Source organism: Poecilia formosa, unplaced genomic scaffold, assembly GCF_000485575.1.
Source record: "Poecilia formosa unplaced genomic scaffold, Poecilia_formosa-5.1.2 Scaffold562, whole genome shotgun sequence".
NCBI classification, from domain to species: domain Eukaryota; kingdom Metazoa; phylum Chordata; class Actinopteri; order Cyprinodontiformes; family Poeciliidae; genus Poecilia; species Poecilia formosa.
Genome location: NW_006800501.1, coordinates 167,765 through 173,338, shown reverse-complemented (window position 1 = coordinate 173,338; position 5,574 = coordinate 167,765). Strand labels below are relative to the sequence as shown.

The 5,574-nt window shown below is 40.9% G+C and overlaps 1 long non-coding RNA gene across 1 annotated transcript in view; it reads right to left on the bottom strand.

Annotated features, from left to right (window-relative positions):
- Positions 1 to 4,501, bottom strand: part of LOC107834251 (uncharacterized) — an 11,958-nt gene extending 7,457 nt beyond the window's left edge. Inside the window, exon 1 of the long non-coding RNA XR_001660039.1 lies at positions 4,140 to 4,501. This is a non-coding gene — a long non-coding RNA (uncharacterized LOC107834251). The remainder of the gene's footprint in view (positions 1 to 4,139) is intronic.
- Positions 4,502 to 5,574: the final 1,073 nt, after the last annotated feature.

The following is a 5,574-nucleotide window of genomic DNA, read 5'->3' as shown; positions in this document are numbered from 1 at the left end:
TATTTTAGCAATGTATTTATTGCTCTTCCAACCAAGTTCAGAAAACTAATCAGAGTCTGTTATTAGCACACAACTCCTGGTTGTATGCTGGATTGTGGATGTGTGTATTTGTGTTTCTTCTACCTTCCTCCTCCACAGGGTGTGACCACTGGGTGAGGTCTCTAGCGGGCACTCAGCAGCATTTAAAGAAGCAGGTTTTCTGAGGCATAGAACACATGGTTATCTCACTTCTTGTGGTAAACTGGATCATTGTCACCTTTTGCTAAAGAAAACCCATTTTCCTGTACTAACTCCCACTCTCTGGTACCTCCTTACAGTCCCTCATGTCACGACCACCATCCTGTGGAGCACCTCCTGGTCCGTCACTCTCCAGTCTCCTTGGCTCTCCTCCAGACCAGTTACCTGGATCCTCCACTAATCACTCATCTGCTAGGCCAGATGAGTTATTAGATGGAGCAACCCTCTGATGCTCCATCTTCATCTGTTGGAAAGAAAACGAGACGCCACCAGCTAAACCACACATCCACTCCCAGTCAAACTCAACATATGTGGAAATACTAGCCTTTGCTCCTTCAACAACAGGAAGGACTATCCTTCTCTCTCCATGCCAGATCTCATTCACCCTGAAGATGCACTCAGGAATCATTCACATCACCCTCAGTGAGGACTGGACCAAACCTCCTCCTGCTGCAATTGCAGATCTCCAGATCGCTCATTATTCTGTTTCAAAGTGTTCAGAATTGTTGCTCATGGCAGGTTCTATTTCATGGTGAATTGTAGTTAACTACCGTATTTTTTGCACTATAAGACACACCTAAAAACCTTCAATTTCTTCAAAAGCCGACAGTGCGCCTTATAATCTGGTGCACCTTATGGACCAATATTGAGCCACAACAGGTCTAGCAACTACGGTAAGCAGCCATTTTCGCCCGTAGAAGAAGAAGCGCGCGGTGCATGTTGGGATAGTTGTCAGAACGCTGGTTTGTAATCTATTAATAAAGTTTGACTGACCTATCTACCTACCGACCGTCTAGAATCAGGTCGTCTGCAGGTCATTTAGCACCACGTTCTCCACCAACATGCTGTGTGCGAACGGAGAAGGGTGACCATCGTCCGGCCACGCCCTGGCCCAGTCGCTGAAGGCTCGGAGTCGGACTGTTTTGTTGACATTCACTTTAGTGCAGCTCCATCTAGTGGATGTATAATGTAACTCCAGCCTCTACTGTAGCTATGCGCCTTATAATGCAGTGCGCCTTATATATGAAGAAAGTTTTAAAATAGGCCATTCATTGAAGGTGCACCTTATAATCCGGTGCGCCTTATAGTGCAGAAAATATGGTACATCATCTGTTGACTGACTTGCTGGTAGGCAAGCTGCAGTGTGTCCAGTAGGGGGGCTTTGTTGACCTTCCCAGGATTTCGGGAAGACATGTCTGTACTCATTTAACCCAGTAGAGGTGCATTCTTCAGAACTGGGATGAAGGCGGAGGGCTTGAAGTAAGACGGATCCTCCTCACACAGCTCCAGAAGCTTGTTACACATGTGAGTGCAGATGGGTCAGTTAGTCAAGGCAGGTACTCAGTCAGTAGGGGAAAATACTTGGTCTTGCACCTATTCTTGTCTTCTGATGCTCAAAGAACCTATTAACATCTTCCTTAGATCTTTAGTTCAGACAGGCAGTGTGAGGAGAGGAGATGGATATAGAGGAGTTGCAGGTGGTCCTGGGTGAATGGATTGGAAGGGTGATTGGCTGTTTTTTTAAATCTGGCAGAATAAGCTGATGAGGTCATTAGCTAGTTTGGGGATCTGACACAGCTTCCTCAGATATGAAGTGAACCATGGTTCATTGCTGTTGTGTGTGAAAGGTCTTGTTCTGCACACACACACGTCCTCAAATGGACTGCTGCATGGTCTTAGTTTCAGCAAACTAGTTCAGATCAGGGGCTACAGCTACTAACAGGCTTCAGTCTGTGCAGTCAAAGCAGGACATTGGATATGTAACTTCCTATCTAATTATTTATTTTTATTATATTGTGGAAGTTTGATATTTATATGAGTAGCATGGTGAAAATATGACTGCAAAATACACATCCATTTTTTCTACATAAACCAAAATATTGTTGTTAATTTTTAACTGCAAAATTTTACAAACAACATCCCATAAGCAAGTTGACTCAAGGACACAACTGAGACAAAACAAAGCAGGGATTCAAACCAGCAAACCCACCAACTGCAAAATGAATGCCTGCCACTGTTGCTATGACATTTTCCTAGTAAAATTATGAAATGATGATCATGGGTGAGAGAGGCATGGTGGGATTAGTTGAATGGGAAGAAGCCAGTGAATACCTGTCAACCCAGACACATCAGGATTGTTCACTACACGGTCCTTTAAACCAGTGTTTCCCAACCCTGGTCCTCAAGGCACACTATCCTACATGTTTTAGAGGTTTCCCTGCTTTAATGTGCCTAATTCAACTGATTGCTGTTCAACAAACACCTGTTAATCAATCATCGATTGAAATCAGTTGGACTGAAGCAAGGAAATACCTAAAACATGCAGGGCAGTGTGCCTTGAGGACCAGGGTTGGGAAACACTGCTTTAAACACTTACCTATCATCTTATTTGCTTCTGCTGTCATAGAACCATTAGCCATGGTTAGGAAAGAGAGATACTTAATATTCAAACCATACAGTCACATATTTGAATTCAAATGTGGTGACAATTACACTAAATATTAAAGAAAGTAGTTATCTTTCATGAAACATTTGATTAGAGTTGTCAGTTTCTGGAGTGAAGAGTGGAATATTAATAGGAGATTGGGTTTGTCATTCAGGGTCAAAGTAGGGCACAAAGGGAAAACATTAGATTATTAATTTTTAACTCATCAAGAAAAAGCACATTCAAACAACAATGAAGGTACAAACAAATATGCTATACTATCTATTGATTTTTACATTTTATATTGCCAAAAAATAACATTTTTGTCTCATCTGTCCATAGGACATTCTCCCAGAACAGTGGTTCTTAACCGTTTTTGAGGTACTGAACCCACCAGTTTCATATGCGCATTCACTGAACCCTTCTGTAGTGATAAATAAAATGATTTTTTTCCCCCCCCAAAATTCAAGACATAGGGGTGCCCCCAGGGGCACGGTATAGGGGGGAAAAGTGATGACAATTCTAGAGGCCCTGACCAGCAGGGGGCTCTCCACAATTTAATTATTTATTTTTTGTTCATAGAAATAAAATGAAAAAAATCGGGGTCCTGTCAAATACAAAATTAATCATATTGTATTTTCAAAGATTGTTTTTAGCAGTAAAAATTTAATGTTACCCCCTCCCAGACCATAAAACACACATCTGTTTTTGCCTTGAACCCCCCTGGATCTGCATGAAATGGTTCGTTCCTGCTTGGAGCGCTTGAGGTGACGCTAACATTTAATGAATTAAGGAAAAAAAATACCAACATATTCATATATTTAACTTGTCCCGTGTACCTTTTACCACTTAACAAATGAATCAGCAGCAGCTGTAACCCACGTCCCTCCTGACCCAGTATGTAACTTTTATATAAATATTTTTTCACATATTTGTTAAAACTGTCATTATGTTGTCACATATGATTATGAGAGGTAATCTGTGAAAAATCTATTTCCTCTGCCTTCTCCCAGTGCTCTATAGAAACAACCAGTCAGTGGCAGGGGGATTTTAGTGCTGTCAATCACAATCTCATGTGGTGCTGCTCATCCTTCCTCCTCCTCCATTTGTGCCGTGCTGCAGCTAGCATAGCACAGAGCTGTGCAGATTCAAACTGTGAATGCTCAGTTTAGTTAGCATAGCTACCAATGACGGCAGATAATATGGAGGAATTAAAAGGTGCTAAACTCATGAAATATATAAATAAAGAAACGATACACAAACTCCATTCTCTCCGGCTCATAGACAAACAGGAAGACATTTAATGTACATCTGCGGATTCACACATCCCATTTTCATCATCACATTTTCATCGTTTCAGAATCCAAAATGTCTTGTCTCTTACTTCTGACATTAGGTTTTTATAACATTCCAGCTATACTGTTCTGTATTGGGAATCTTTGACCAATGGCATTACTGGACCTTGCTTGCGTAGCACTTCTGGCTCCGTCTTACACTGGATGTGTGTTGGAAGTTCCGAGAATTAGGGGTTGACCTCCTGGAAATTAAATCTGCTCCATCAGAAGAACTATTAGTCAATTGTTAGTTCTCTATCTGTTCAAACAAAGATTCTTTCCCAGTCCTGGCCGACTTCTTCGCACGTAAGCAGGAAAAGACGTTTGCCAGAAGTTTCTTGCACAACAACTTAACCTTTCCCTCTTTGGTGATTGCTTATTCCACATCTCTCCAATCTCAATTCCTTTCTGACTTCTAGGTCAGATTGACCCCGTACATTTCTTTTCAGTCAAAACATATCTTAATGTGAATCAACCAACATAACTTTTAGTATAATTATATTCTTCTACAATAAACAGTTTTCCTGTAATGATATGTTGTTTCTCCACCATTAGCACATTTAGCAGTGAGTGAATGAGTATGATTGACAGCGCTAAGACCCTCTTACTAGTTCTGATTGGTTGCTTTGCTCAGAACGGTGCATTACTATAACAAATAATAGTAATCCAGAAAGGAGGTGGAGGAGATTGTTTTCACAGATTATCTGTCTCATAAACTGGCACAACACGGTGACAGCTTTAACAAATATAGAGAAAACGTTTTTTTATTAAAGCTATCTACTGCAGCTTGAATAAAATGCAACTACACAGCATTTTTTGAGAAGTCTGGATTGCTTTATGTGTAGTTGATCTTGGGGAGAGACATTTCAGTATCTAAAACTAATAGAAAAAACCTATTTGCCTACTGGATGTGGACTGTTGTATGTTAAATTCATGAGCAGTAAATATTGTGCTAATTATCAGTATTGAACCAAAGAAGGCAAGCCTTTAAAATTGTGACACTTTTAATGGGTCAAATAGACTCAAAAAATTGTAACAGCAGCTGTGCGGGGGTGGGGGCCCAAACAAATTTTTTGTCAAGGGGCCCACGATTCCTGGCGGCAGGTTAGGGTTAGGGTACCCCTAAAAGATTTAGCAGGGGTACGCAGTACCTGCAAGAGAGGGGAGCGGCTGTCCGCTGTAAAAAAAAATCAATGGGTTCTCTAATCACCCGCGACTGATTAGTTTTTCAAGAACAATCTAACATGACTTAATCAGTTAATAAATAGTGTTTCCCATTTCATATTGTTTCTGAACTCTGCGTGCTTTACTAGAGCAGCGGTGTAATATGCCGATCGCAGAAGGTTTTGAGTCGATCTCAGTGGGAGGTGACAAACTGAACGCTGCCAGGAGGCTGAGACCACTATGTCCTCCTCTGACTGGCTTATCAAAACGTTCATAACTTTATTAAAGAACAACAACAACAAAATCAATCAACAAAACGTGTTCAAATTGACCAAACAAAAATAATAATCTCAGTAATTATTGTTTCAACAAGGTGTCACGCAATTCTGTGCATTCCTGTTACCAAATAACTAG